This window comes from Lissotriton vulgaris, unplaced genomic scaffold (genome assembly GCF_964263255.1).
Source record: "Lissotriton vulgaris unplaced genomic scaffold, aLisVul1.2 SCAFFOLD_1058, whole genome shotgun sequence".
Lineage (NCBI taxonomy): Eukaryota > Metazoa > Chordata > Amphibia > Caudata > Salamandridae > Lissotriton > Lissotriton vulgaris.
The window spans coordinates 189,052-204,779 of NW_028251753.1; positions in this window are offsets into that span (position 1 = coordinate 189,052).

Sequence of the window (15,728 nt, forward strand, 5' to 3'; positions counted from 1 at the left end):
ATGTTGAGTAGCAAGAAATTGCATTGTATTGTACTGTAATTTCATTTATATAGCGCTTACTACCCCTGACGAGGCTTCAAAGCGTTTTTTCGGCGAGTAGCAAGCTACTCCGGGACCCATAAAGGATTAATGTTGAATTAGTATAGTGAAATATGAAAGTAATTAAAGTGGTGGATATGTTTGTCAGTTATTTGGATTTGGAAGGATATTGGAAGGATAGAAGAGGAAAAAAGGTTTGTTTTACATAGCGCTTGTTACCCCTGATAGGGTGTTGAAAAGCCTTTTTTGGGGGGGGGGGGGGGGGCAGTAGCATGCTATTCTGTAAACCAATAAAGGATTAGTGGGGAATTAGTATGGTGAAATATGAAAGATTTGAGTGGGGGATATTTGTCAGTTATTTGGAGTGAGGAGAATAGCGGAGGGATAGAAGGGTAAGAAAGGTTTGCATTCATTTAGCACCTATTACCCCTGAAGGTGTGTTGAAGCACTTTTCTGGTGAGTAGCACGCTACTCCGGAACTCATAAAGGATTAGTGTTGAAAATTAGTATAATGAAATATGAAGTGATTTGAGTGGTGGATATGTTATTTGGATAGAGAAGGGTAGCGGCAAAATAGAAGAGGGAAAGAGGTTTGTATTTAAAGCACTTTATTTTGGTTAGTAGTTCGCTACTCTGGAACCCAGAAGAATTAGTGTTGAATTAGTATAGTGAAATATGAAAGTAATTTGAGTGGTGGATATGTTTGTCAGTTATTTAGATTGAGAAGGGTTGGGGAGGGGTAGAAAAAGGAAAAGGTTTGCATTTACATAGGGCTTGTAACCATGATGGGGTGTTGAAGCGCTTTATTGGCGAATAACATACTACTCTGGATCCCAAAAAAGATTAGTGTTGAAAAATCAGTAGAGTGAAATATGAAAGTAAGTTGAGTGGTGGATATGTTAGTCAGTTATTTGGATTGTGAAGGGTTGGGGAGGGGTAGAAAAGGTAAAAGGTTTTTATTTATATAGAGCTTGTAACCCTGATGGGGTGTTGAAACACTTTTTTAGCGAGTAGCATGCTACTCTGGAACACGTAAAGGATTAGTGTTGAACATCAGTAGAGTGAAATATGAAAGTAGTTTGAGTGGCGGATGTGTTATTCTGTTGGATAGAGAAAGGTAGCAGAGGGATAGAAGAGGGAAAAAGGTTGAAAGGTTGAGTAGCAAGAAATGAAAGGTTGAGTAGCAAGAAATGAAAGATTGGGTAGCTATATTTCAATTTATGAAGCCACAGATTGAAGGAACATCTCAGCAGCAAGCGCATTAGCCGACTAGGACCCCAGGGGCCATTAATGCTTTATTCCATTTCTATCAAGTCATGTGTTGGAAAGAGAGTATTGGTTGGTGGACAATAAATGCCCATCACCGGTGTCCTGCAGGCCTTCAGTTCCAGAGCTTAGGAGTAGACAGCAGCAGTGTGTCTTGCCAGTGCTGCCACTGAAAAGGGCTGTTCTTTGCATAATGGGAATTTCCACTGCTTCTGTCCATGTTGAACCAGTTTTGGGATTGTGCAAAGTGATTAAAGTATTTTCTCTTCAGAAAAGTCAAATGTGCGGCATTGAGAATTTCCTTCATATAGTGTCACCATTTAAAGGTGTCACAGTAGGAAAGATATCAAACAAAGCAGTGCTTGGCTGTATATTGATTGCGTGGACATTTTGAAATACTTTCTTGGACTAGCAAAATCCTATCAGATTGTTTCTGCCACATGCAAGGTCACTGGAACTGCGTCAAGGGAAGATCGAAGTATACAGTAAGAGTCACCAAATTATGCGGTAAGAAAAGAAAAAGTATGTTTCGTCATTATCTTTAATTTGTACACATGTTAACACTGCCTGGGAAGACGTTTCACATCATTAGTTCCAGTTCAACATCCAAATATAGCAATAGGCAGATTAAAGGTGACCAGTCGGCCTTTGCAAAAAGACATCCACTCTGGACAACATGTGTTGCTATGTTTTAGTAACTTCTGATCTGTTTGAGCTAGATATACTTTTTCCTTCCTGAAGTCCTTGTGCAGAGTGTACTTGAGGGCCTCTTGATACAATGGGAGTCTCACAGGTGCCCCTGCTTTTCACATCTGCATGATGCCAGCCACCATACCCACGGGCACCACAGCTACCCCACATTGATGTTTTTTTCCATAAAGTTAAACAATTAGGCTCAGAGACCATGGCTGCAGGTGCAGTATAACAAAGGATGCTTTTCTGCTTTTCAATGGACCTGGGGGGTGGCATGGGGCTGCCATGTGAGGGCCCCTCCCACCTGGAATCCCTGCTGGAACAAGGGCTGCTGGGATTTCACCCCTCCATGATAACCGGGCAGCCGGCTGTGGTGTGTAGTTCTCTAACACGAGACACAAGGCCTTTAAGTAGGATGAGAAAAGTGTCTGTGGGGTCTCTGAAGGGGGCATGTCATACGAAATTAGGGAAGAGGCATAAGCATGTACATTACATTTCTGTGATTCCCATAGTGTACCACCCAACCGTTTTTTTGGTTCCTCCATGAGCTTTCAGTTTTTGAGTTTGGATAGATAACAGACACAAAACCAGCCCTTGCCAACTTTTGTGAGCTGGACAAGATGCTTCAACAATGGTTTTGTTGCAAATATTTAAAATTCAAAATGTTTCTGAAATTGTGAGACTGTGAGTTAAACATGACTGAGGCCTGTGGACGGGTCAGTAGGTGGGTCAGTGGTCGTCAGCTGTCTCAGTCACTCCTGTTATGTTCACTCTGCCCTAGGCATGTACACCCTTTCTCTCTCCATATCTCGGTCATCTGCATACCTGAAGTCTTGACCTGGGATGAGCTGCTGATCCCCGAGAGCAGCCTTACATGGCCGCGATGTGACTCTCGAGGTTGAGTCAGCGGTCCATGGAGAAGCCAGGTGACTTGGCATTCTGAGCACAGGAGTGGTGGTTGGCACTCCAAGGCGGGAGGAATGCCATCCATTCCTAGACCGATAGCTCGGCTCTCTTCAGAGATATAAGAAGGAATTCTGTTATGCAGGGTTTACTTAACACCTCATCTGTCTCCTCTTCAGAACCCTCTTTGCACTCACTTGTGATACAAAATCTAGCTGCCAGTCTCATCCCAGCCTCCTCAAATGAATTCCCATCACCCCCACCTCAGGACCCTCCACTGTCTCCCCATCCAGAAAAGATGCCATTTCAGGTTCCTGACGCACGGTTACAAAGCCCTCCAAGACCAAAGGACCAGCATCCAGTAACCACTGCCGGAGCTTCCACCAACCTTCCAGACCTCCAGCCCCCTCGCATACACTCCCCGCATCCGAAGCCGCAGCGGAGGACGCTCCTTCTCCTACCTCACCTCCAAGTCCTCAAATGATCCCCCCTGCAACTCACAGCATCATCCTCTCTCCCGGATTTCGGAAAGACACCCAAGGCCTCGCTCTTCAGAAGTGAGAGTGAGTTTCTTCTAGTTAAAGGAGAAGGAGGGATAGAAGTCACTCTACAAGTGAGAGAAGAAAATATTCATCTAAAAACAAAAGGGATATTCAAATGAGACATATGTCTGTCCCACCCTCCCCAAACATATTATAATTACACTTGACTTGTGTTATATAGTGGTGTGTGTAATTCATGGTTCTCCCTGCGGCGTAATCACACAAAATGACACAAAATTACACACAAATCGACCCCAGCGCAACATTTTAGCTCGAAATGCCTCTGATGGCCCATTTTGGATCTCAGGATCATTTCACGCTGAAAGAATAGCAAAAAAGTCAAGGGCCGCGAACATCGGCTGCTCTTGTTGTTAGTCTGCATTGTTTCCGTTCTCCCCCAATAGGATTTATTCCCCAAAACACTGCATGTTATGCCACGTGGCATAATGGCTAATTCGAGGAATTTTGCCTAACAAGTATAATGCGAAATGCCAGATTTTAGCCCTGATTACTCCGGTGTATTGAAATTTCGGTTGTATATAAAATTAATAGAAAAAAGCATTGGCATAGCCAATAGGTCTCCCATTTCTGAGAGTTTGAGCTATTGACATTGTAAATTATAATTCAAATAGCTTAAACTCTTGCAAATTTGTCTGTGCGCACGTCTATTCATTCTCCTATGTTTTAGTGTGTGGGGGCACCTCTTCGTGTATACATAAATCAGTGAAGGTGTAACTGTCTGAGTGTCTACTTGTTCAATTGTGTGTGTCTGCATTTTGGGTTGTAGGCACGTCCGTATATGTCTGCATTTTCCTGTGGGTATGTAAGGAAGGGGGTAGGATACTTGAATCTGGATTGTTTGTAAGATGTTTGTTTGTGCATGAGAATCCATTTGCTCCTGCATGTGCATCTGTGATGTTTGTGAATGCTGTATGCTCATAAGTGCGGGTGTAAGGGCACGCCTTTTCAAATGCGTGTACACCAGTTCATGTTTCTGAAATGGTGTGGGCACATAAATGCGCATCCTTGTTTCTGCATGTTTCTGGGTGTTTAGTTTGACAATGTTTATAACCTGTGTCAGTTTATACCAAGTCCGTTATTGTGGATTTACAAAGTACTTCCACTGTCGACCACTATTCTGAAACTCAAGCTCTAAAATGCATAACACTGTAAAAATAAGCGTGTGCACAGCGTCACAGGCTATGAGTCAGATTTTGCTAGTATGAGCGCAACACACAAATGAGCTGGTTAGCATGGAAGGAGAAACTAAAACTAAAAAAGAGGTAAAACATGAAAGGGGGTAAAAAAAAACAAAAGGACAACGGATGAAGTGAACATGGAAAACGAATTGTAACAGAAGGGGGGAGAGAGAGGGTCAGTGGATTCAGTCTCCCTGAATGTATACATAAACAAAGTGGAATCCACTCAAGGTGGTGGTGATCCCTAAAGTGATGGGGAAACACACAGTGTTGTTTAAATGCCCCTCACACACCAACAGGCCCCTTGGTGTCATGCTTCATCAACGGGGCCTTCGCACCGCTCTACGGGATGCGGTGTGCTACGACTCGCGGATACGCAGGAGCACTTTGAAGTGGACTATGTGTGGGGGTGTGTGTGTAGGATCAAAATGTGAGTGAGGTGAGGTGAAAAAAAGTGAAAAAGTTAAAAAATACCTGGCACGTGGGAGGAAATTATTTTTTAATTTAATCCCCGGCTGGTATTATTAAAAGAAGTGCAGGGCGTGGTTAAATAGATACGAGTTAAGGTATCGAGAACCACTAGTAAAGTGTCAACATGTTTCGGAGGTCACAGCCTCCTTCTTCAGGACAAGGGTTATGCACTTACCCTCCCCTTACTCACATGCAGAATGTTAAAGTGTATTAAAAAATTTACAAAATTACCACAATGTGTAATATTCCTAACAGTGTTTTTAGTGTTAGCGAATGCAGTTGCGCCCAGTTGGCGAAAGAACCTGCGGAAAGAAATGCATAGGTAAATACATGCAGATGTCACAGACAAATCAAATGGAGAAGAAGAAACCTTCTCTGAGTATCACCAGGTCAAACCAAAAATAATGGGACCCTGTGAGGAAAAGAAAAACACACAAGTGGACATAACAACACTGACACACACACATATACAAAACACAGAATTACTCTCTGCTCTGATGGAAAGAGAGCACATAATAAGAAGGAGAAAGTCTTACTTAGAGTTCTAAAATATAAGACCTCATGAGCCTAAGCGTATATTGGGGATCCTTCCTTCCTGCTCAGAAAAGACCTAAAAATATGAATGAACGAGGTTCAGTTGGAAAAAAAGCACGATATTCAATCTACCAGGCTACAGGATAATGCTAGTCACTGACACCCATAAACTCACGGTTACTGCATTGGCAATTCGCCTGCCTTCCCTCAACGCGGCTCCGATGAAGTGAGCCTGTGTAGCATCAGGGCCCTTATATATACTATCCCTCTTAGTAATTGGTGATAGTTAATTAGTTGATTGGAATCGGTGTATGCCCAAATACGGAGAAATATATCACCGAAGGTCCGGTGTTGCGCTCTCGGTGAACGCTAATGGCGCACATGCGCACTACAGCCTGTCCAATGCGCATGCGCGTCCGAAAGGGGCGACCGCGCATGCGCGAAGTAGACGCGCTACACTTTATGCCGAGCAAGACGGGGAGGAACAATCTACAGTGCTCCCGCCCCACTAGACAGAGCGCGTATTATGGGGCTGAACTTGGCTTACAAAATGGGCAAATCTCTCACCTTGCAACAAGGAGGGCAAAACATGTCATCAGATAGGCACTCGACCCGCACAACACTGCAATATGGGAGCGCACAGTATACAGTAGTGTGCAAAATACAGCAATACCTATAACCCAGCATTTATCCAAAGGGGGAATAACGCATTCTAATAAGTTTAAGGGGGAAAAAAAGAAGAAACTGACAGGATTGGTACACAGAATGATGTCAGTTTCAGGGCATGGAGGCCACATGCACGTGGTGTGGTGGTGACAATATAACCAGATAAACCAGATGCATCATGATTTAGGGTCAAAAACACTGTATCAGAGACAATTACTATCTCAAGAGGCTCCAAGGGATGGAGTCATTAAGGCCCGTTGTGTCAGTTCCCAGCCTGAACACCCATCGTTGTTCTTTTTCCAGAAGGCCCACCTCTGAGGGTAACTGTTCAATAACAGTCCACTGCAGCTCATTCACACAGTGTTGGTGTTCAATAAAATGGGTAGACATTTTGGTAGTGAGTTTCTTACATCTGATGTTACTTTTGTGTTCATTTAATCTCACTTTAACAGGTCTTGTTGTCATACCAACGTATTCTTTTCCACAGGGGCACGTGATTAGATATACAACATTCTTGCTGTTGCAATTTGTGAACACACGTTGCTCCCATTGTGTCCCATTTGAGAAAGTCAAGGTCAAGCTTTTTTTAGTGAGGGGGCAGTTGTTACAATTACCACAAGGATGATGACCATGTATGCCCTGAAGTCTTGTTTGGTCCTTTTTAGTTGGAGGTGGTCTTGTGTGGACTAGCATGTCTCTCAAGTTCCTACCCCTTCTATGGGCAAACAATGGCTTCTCCAAAGTCAACCGCTACTCGTCAGAGTGCGCCAGTGTTTGTTCACCAACTTTGTCACCTGGTTGGTAACTGGACTATATGTGGTGACACATACTGTTCTTTTTTCGGCTTCCTCCCTCCGAGGGTTATCCTCAAGGAGGGCCTCACGGTTGTTGTGTCTTGCCCTTTTTGATGCTTTTCTGATTACAGTTTCAGGGTATTTTCTCTGTCTCAGTTTCATACTCAGATCCTTAGCCTGAGATTTATACTTGGCAATGTCACTGCAGTTCCGCCGAAGACGCAGGAACTGTCCATAGGGAAGGTTCTCCCTCAGATGACGTGGGTGGAAGCTGTCAAATCTGAGGAGACAGTTCCTGGCCGTTGGTTTAAAATGTGTTTCTGTTTTGAGCATTCCTGCTTCGCAGTAGATGTTTAAATCCAAAAAGACCATGCTTTGGTTAGACATCTGGTGAGTAAATTTTAGGAAGGCATTTTGGTTGTTAAGCCAACCGGTAAAATCAGTTACCGTAGTCATATCTCCTTCCCAGATGACCAAAATATCGTCTATATACCTCCGCCAGGTGAGAATCCTCGCCCTATATGGGTTGTCTGGGTGGAGGATTTTGGTGGACTCCAGGTGATGGACATATAGTCCAGCCAAGCTCGGGGCAAAAGTACTGCCCATACTGGTCCCGTGTCTTTGCCAGAAGAGGGTGCCTTCATACTCGAAAAAAATTTTGGTAAGGGCCAAAGAGATGCATTCCAGTACTACATTTCGTGGGGTATGGTATTTCCAGTTTGTGGAGTGTAGTACCTCCTCAATGATTTGTAAAGTCTCCTCGTGTGGGAGACTCGTATAGAGGCTCTCCACATCAAGACTGAGGAGCATTTGAGAGCTGGGATCAAAAGTTTGGTTGTTTAACAATTGAAGTACTGCCTTCGTATCCTTCAAATATGTGTCAGTGGCCTGCACAATTGGTCTAAGAAAGGCATCCGCAAATTTGGACAATGGTTCCAGAATCGATGAGATACCGGAAACAATGGGGCGACCGGGAGGATTATCAAGGTTTTTGTGCACCTTGGGTATGGTGTAGAAATATGGAGTCCGTGGGTTCTTTTGTATCAGAAACTCTGATTCTTTTTTGGTAATCCAATCATGGGCCAGTGCCTCTTCCACCATACCTCCTATTTGAACTCTCAGTGATTCAGTTGGATTTTCAGTGAGGATCTGGTAGTTCCTATTATCAGAAAGGAGCCTCCTACATTCTTTGTCATAGGCTAAGGTGGTTTGGATAACTACTGCGCCACCCTTATCCGCGGGTTTTATAATCAAGTTCTTATTCATCCTCAACTTCTTGATGGCCTCATTCTCCATTCTCGACATGTTCTGAAAAACCTTCTGTTTATTTTCAAGACATTTTAATTCTTGCATTATGGCTTTTTCGAAGGCCAGGACCTCAACCGGGAGTTGATTATCCAACGGTGTAAAAGTGGATCTCGGTTTTAAACCGGTGTCAGAGGTCTCTATGGATGGTTCCTTATCTTTGAAAAATGCCCGCAGTTTAATAGTTCTGATAAACTCCTGCATTTCTTTGTGCAATAAGAAAATGTCTGGTTTGTTCGTGGGGACATATCCCAAGCCTTTGTTCAGTACCTCCCTCTGTAGATCTGTGAGGGGCCAGGGAGTTATGTTAATAACTAGGTCCCCCTGCTGCTCGATGACGCCTGATTCGCCGTCATGCTCCTCGTCACCACCCGTGGGTCTGCCCCCTCTGCGGGTTGCCAGTTGACGTTGTTGCCCTTCTTGTTCCACCCCCTGCGGGATCCTTGGCCCCAGGATAAAAAAGGCTGTTGGTTCTGAGGGGCATTGGTTTGATCCGGGACCCATTGGGGATACATTTGTCCCATTTGTGGTGGTACAAACTGGTATTGTGGGAATTGGAAAGGCGGTTGATAAGGATTAAATTGGGGTCCTTGGAAACCTCGCCAGCCTCTCTGGCGTGGGAATTGGGCCCTTTGCTGTCGGAAACCTCCCCGTTGTTTTCTTTGTTGAAAACCTCCTGATTTATTGCTGGAATTACTGCTATCAGAGTTGACACTGTCAGTATCACTTGAGTTATCCTTCATGACATAGTCAGCTCTGGTGTAGGGGTAGGCTCTCTCAGGGGTAAAGCGATCTTTGTCTTTTTTGAATTTATTAAATTTGCTTTGTTTTAAGGTAGCCTCAAAATCCTTCATTTGTTGATTTAGCTCCTCAAGGCCTTTTTTTTAAATCTGCAGGGGAAATGAAAGCTTTAAGCTGTACTTCCAGTCTTTGGATCTCAACTTTTAATTCCACTGACTTTCTTGCGGCGGTTTGGACTATGAGTACCAGCCAATCCCTGGTACAATGCCAAGAGATGAGTGACCACGCCTTTTTAAAAACGAGGTCATCTTGGAAAATAAACGGTTCTGTCTTGACTAGTAGGCCTTGCGGGGCCATCTTGCTCCGTAAGTATTCCCTCATTAGTAAGCCATGAAGGGCTGTCCTAATTTGGGTTTTCCGGACATTCATTAGTTCATCCCAATCAGCCACAGCAGGGCCAGGGTCACTTTCGCTAAGGCCTTCAAAAGGTTTGTCATCAGCCAAGATACGGTCGATGTCATCTTCACTGAAGGTCAATCCATGTTCATCCTCCATGTTGTAAAGTGAGGAGAACAGGAAGATATTTGTGGAACTCAAGTGTTTTTGTATGTGTGTCTAGGAACGTCCAAAAGTGAAACTAAAGATGGGAAAGGGGCTCCCACAGCTGTGCGCTGTCAATACACAAATTGTAACAGAAGGGGGGAGAGAGAGGGTCAGTGGATTCAGTCTCCCTGAATGTATACATAAACAAAGTGGAATCCACTCAAGGTGGTGGTGATCCCTAAAGTGATGGGGAAACACACAGTGTTGTTTAAATGCCCCTCACACACCAACAGGCCCCTTGGTGTCATGCTTCATCATCGGGGCCTTCGCACCCCTCTACGGGATGCGGCGTGCTACGACTCGCGGATACGCAGGAGCACTTTGAAGTGGACTATGTGTGGGGGTGTGTGTGTAGGATCAAAATGTGAGTGAGGTGAGGTGAAAAAAAGTGAAAAAGTTAAAAAATACCTGGCACGTGGGAGGAAATTTTTTTTAAATTTAATCCCCGGCTGGTATTATTAAAAAAAGTGCAGGGCGTGGTTAAATAGATACGAGTTAAGGTATCGAGAACCACTAGTAAAGTGTCAACATGTTTCGGAGGTCACAGCCTCCTTCTTCAGGACAAGGGTTATGCACTTACCCTCCCCTTACTCACATGCAGAATGTTAAAGTGTATTAAAAAATTTACAAAATTACCACAATGTGTAATATTCCTAACAGTGTTTTTTAGTGTTAGCGAATGCAGTTGCGCCCAGTTGGCGAAAGAATCTGCGGAAAGAAATGCATAGGTAAATACATGCAGATGTCACAGACAAATCAAATGGAGAAGAAGAAACCTTCTCTGAGTATCACCAGGACAAACCAAAAATAATGGGACCCTGTGAGGAAAAGAAAAACACACAAGTGGACATAACAACACTGACACACACACATATACAAAACACAGAATTACTCTCTGCTCTGATGGAAAGAGAGCACATAATAAGAAGGAGAAAGTCTTACTTAGAGTTCTAAAATATAAGACCTCATGAGCCTAAGCGTATATTGGGGATCCTTCCTTCCTGCTCAGAAAAGACCTAAAAATATGAATGAACGAGGTTCAGTTGGAAAAAAAGCATGATATTCAATCTACCAGGCTACAGGATAATGCTAGTCACTGACACCCATAAACTCACGGTTACTGCATTGGCAATTCGCCTGCCTTCCCTCAACGCGGCTCCGATGAAGTGAGCCTGTGTAGCATCAGGGCCCTTATATATACTATCCCTCTTAGTAATTGGTGATAGTTAATAGTTGATTGGAATCGGTGTATGCCCAAATACGGAGAAATCAATCACCGAAGGTCCGGTGTTGCGCTCTCGGTGAACGCTAATGGCGCACATGCGCACTACAGCCTGTCCAATGCGCATGCGCGTCCGAAAGGGGCGACCGCGCATGCGCGAAGTAGACGCGCTACACTTTATGCCGAGCAAGACGGGGAGGAACAATCTACAGTGCTCCCGCCCCACTAGACAGAGCGCGTATTATGGGGCTGAACTTGGCTTACAAAATGGGCAAATCTCTCACCTTGCAACAAGGAGGGCAAAACATGTCATCAGATAGGCACTCGACCCGCACAACACTGCAATATGGGAGCGCACAGTATACAGTAGTGTGCAAAATACAGCAATACCTATAACCCAGCATTTATCCAAAGGGGGAATAACGCATTCTAATAAGTTTAAGGGGGAAAAAAAGAAGAAACTGACAGGATTGGTACACAGAATGATGTCAGTTTCAGGGCATGGAGGCCACATGCACGTGGTGTGGTGGTGACAATATAACCAGATAAACCAGATGCATCATGATTTAGGGTCAAAAACACTGTATCAGAGACAATTACTATCTCAAGAGGCTCCAAGGGATGGAGTCATTAAGGCCCGTTGTGTCAGTTCCCAGCCTGAACACCCATCGTTGTTCTTTTTCCAGAAGGCCCACCTCTGAGGGTAACTGTTCAATAACAGTCCACTGCAGCTCATTCACACAGTGTTGGTGTTCAATAAAATGGGTAGACATTTTGGTAGTGAGTTTCTTACATCTGATGTTACTTTTGTGTTCATTTAATCTCACTTTAACAGGTCTTGTTGTCATACCAACGTATTCTTTTCCACAGGGGCACGTGATTAGATATACAACATTCTTGCTGTTGCAATTTGTGAACACACGTTGCTCCCATTGTGTCCCATTTGAGAAAGTCAAGGTCAAGCTTTTTTTAGTGAGGTGGCAGTTGTTACAATTACCACAAGGATGATGACCATGTATGCCCTGAAGTCTTGTTTGGTCCTTTTTAGTTGGAGGTGGTCTTGTGTGGACTAGCATGTCTCTCAAGTTCCTACCCCTTCTATGGGCAAACAATGGCTTCTCCAAAGTCAAACCGCTACTCGTCAGAGTGCGCCAGTGTTTGTTCACCAACTTTGTCACCTGGTTGGTAACTGGACTATATGTGGTGACACATACTGTTCTTTTTTCGGCTTCCTCCCTCCGAGGGTTATCCTCAAGGAGGGCCTCACGGTTGTTGTGTCTTGCCCTTTTTGATGCTTTTCTGATTACAGTTTCAGGGTATTTTCTCTGTCTCAGTTTCATACTCAGATCCTTAGCCTGAGATTTATACTTGGCAATGTCACTGCAGTTCCGCCGAAGACGCAGGAACTGTCCATAGGGAAGGTTCTCCCTCAGATGACGTGGGTGGAAGCTGTCAAATCTGAGGAGACAGTTCCTGGCCGTTGGTTTAAAATGTGTTTCTGTTTTGAGCATTCCTGCTTCGCAGTAGATGTTTAAATCCAAAAAGACCATGCTTTGGTTAGACATCTGGTGAGTAAATTTTAGGAAGGCATTTTGGTTGTTAAGCCAACCGGTAAAATCAGTTACCGTAGTCATATCTCCTTCCCAGATGACCAAAATATCGTCTATATACCTCCGCCAGGTGAGAATCCTCGCCCTATATGGGTTGTCTGGGTGGAGGATTTTGGTGGACTCCAGGTGATGGACATATAGTCCAGCCAAGCTCGGGGCAAAAGTACTGCCCATACTGGTCCCGTGTCTTTGCCAGAAGAGGGTGCCCTCATACTCGAAAAAAATTTTGGTAAGGGCCAAAGAGATGCATTCCAGTACTACATTTCGTGGGGTATGGTATTTCCAGTTTGTGGAGTGTAGTACCTCCTCAATGATTTGTAAAGTCTCCTCGTGTGGGAGACTCGTATAGAGGCTCTCCACATCAAGACTGAGGAGCATTTGAGAGCTGGGATCAAAAGTTTGGTTGTTTAACAATTGAAGTACTGCCTTCGTATCCTTCAAATATGTGTCAGTGGCCTGCACAATTGGTCTAAGAAAGGCATCCGCAAATTTGGACAATGGTTCCAGAATCGATGAGATACCGGAAACAATGGGGCGACCGGGAGGATTATCAAGGTTTTTGTGCACCTTGGGTATGGTGTAGAAATATGGAGTCCGTTGGTTCTTTTGTATCAGAAACTCTGATTCTTTTTTGGTAATCCAATGCCTCTTCCACCATACCTCCTATTTGAACTCTCAGTGATTCAGTTGGATTTTCAGTGAGGATCTGGTAGTTCCTATTATCAGAAAGGAGCCTCCTACATTCTTTGTCATAGGCTAAGGTGGTTTGGATAACTACTGCGCCACCCTTATCCGCGGGTTTTATAATCAAGTTCTTATTCATCCTCAACTTCTTGATGGCATCATTCTCCATTCTCGACATGTTCTGAAAAACCTTCTGTTTATTTTCAAGACATTTTAATTCTTGCATTATGGCTTTTTCGAAGGCCAGGACCTCAACCGGGAGTTGATTATCCAACGGTGTAAAAGTGGATCTCGGTTTTAAACCGGTGTCAGAGGTCTCTATGGATGGTTCCTTATCTTTGAAAAATGCCCGCAGTTTAATAGTTCTGATAAACTCCTGCATTTCTTTGTGCAATAAGAAAATGTCTGGTTTGTTCGTGGGGACATATCCCAAGCCTTTGTTCAGTACCTCCCTCTGTAGATCAGTGAGGGGCCAGGGAGTTATGTTAATAACTAGGTCCCCCTGCTGCTCGATGACGCCTGATTCGCCGTCATGCTCCTCGTCACCACCCGTGGGTCTGCCCCCTCTGCGGGTTGCCAGTTGACGTTGTTGCCCTTCTTGTTCCACCCCCTGCGGGATCCTTGGCCCCAGGATAAAAAAGGCTGTTGGTTCTGAGGGGCATTGGTTTGATCCGGGACCCATTGGGGATACATTTGTCCCATTTGTGGTGGTACAAACTGGTATTGTGGGAATTGGAAAGGCGGTTGATAAGGATTAAATTGGGGTCCTTGGAAACCTCGCCAGCCTCTCTGGCGTGGGAATTGGGCCCTTTGCTGTCGGAAACCTCCCCGTTGTTTTCTTTGTTGAAAACCTCCTGATTTATTGCTGGAATTACTGCTATCAGAGTTGACACTGTCAGTATCACTTGAGTTATCCTTCATGACATAGTCAGCTCGGGTGTAGGGGTAGGCTCTCTCAGGGGTAAAGCGATCTTTGTCTTTTTTGAATTTATTAAATTTGCTTTGTTTTAAGGTAGCCTCAAAATCCTTCATTTGTTGATTTAGCTCCTCAAGGCCTTTTTTTAAATCTGCAGGGGAAATGAAAGCTTTAAGCTGTACTTCCAGTCTTTGGATCTCAACTTTTAATTCCACTGACTTTCTTGCGGCGGTTTGGACTATGAGTACCAGCCAATCCCTGGTACAATGCCAAGAGATGAGTGACCACGCCTTTTTAAAAACGAGGTCATCTTGGAAAATAAACGGTTCTGTCTTGACTAGTAGGCCTTGCGGGGCCATCTTGCTCCGTAAGTATTCCCTCATTAGTAAGCCATGAAGGGCTGTCCTAATTTGGGTTTTCCGGACATTCATTAGTTCATCCCAATCAGCCACAGCAGGGCCAGGGTCACTTTCGCTAAGGCCTTCAAAAGGTTTGTCATCAGCCAAGATACGGTCGATGTCATCTTCACTGAAGGTCAATCCATGTTCATCCTCCATGTTGTAAAGTGAGGAGAACAGGAAGATATTTGTGGAACTCAAGTGTTTTTGTATGTGTGTCTAGGAACGTCCAAAAGTGAAACTAAAGATGGGAAAGGGGCTCCCACAGCTGTGCGCTGTCAATACACGAATTGTAACAGAAGGGGGGAGAGAGAGGGTCAGTGGGTTCAGTCTCCCTGAATGTATACATAAACAAAGTGGAATCCACTCAAGGTGGTGGTGATCCCTAAAGTGATGGGGAAACACACAGTGTTGTTTAAATGCCCCTCACACACCAACAGGCCCCTTGGTGTCATGCTTCATCATCGGGGCCTACGCACACCTCTACGGGATGCGGCGTGCTACGACTCGCGGATACGCAGGAGCACTTTGAAGTGGACTATGTGTGGGGGTGTGTGTGTAGGATCAAAATGTGAGTGAGGTGAGGTGAAAAAAAGTGAAAAAGTAAAAAAATACCTGGCACGTGGGAGGAAATTTTTTTTTAATTTAATCCCCGGCTGGTATTATTAAAAAAAGTGCAGGGCGTGGTTAAATAGATACGAGTTAAGGTATCGAGAACCACTAGTAAAGTGTCAACATGTTTCGGAGGTCACAGCCTCCTTCTTCAGGACAAGGGTTATGCACTTACCCTCCCCTTACTCACATGCAGAATGTTAAAGTGTATTAAAAAATTTACAAAATTACCACAATGTGTAATATTCCTAACAGTGTTTTTTAGTGTTAGCGAATGCAGTTGCGCCCAGTTGGCGAAAGAATCTGCGGAAAGAAATGCATAGGTAAATACATGCAGATGTCACAGACAAATCAAATGGAGAAGAAGAAACCTTCTCTGAGTATCACCAGGTCAAACCAAAAATAATGGGACCCTGTGAGGAAAAGAAAAACACACAAGTGGACATAACAACACTGACACACACACATATACAAAACACAGAATTACTCTCTGCTCTGATGGAAAGAGAGCACATAATAAGAAGGAGAAA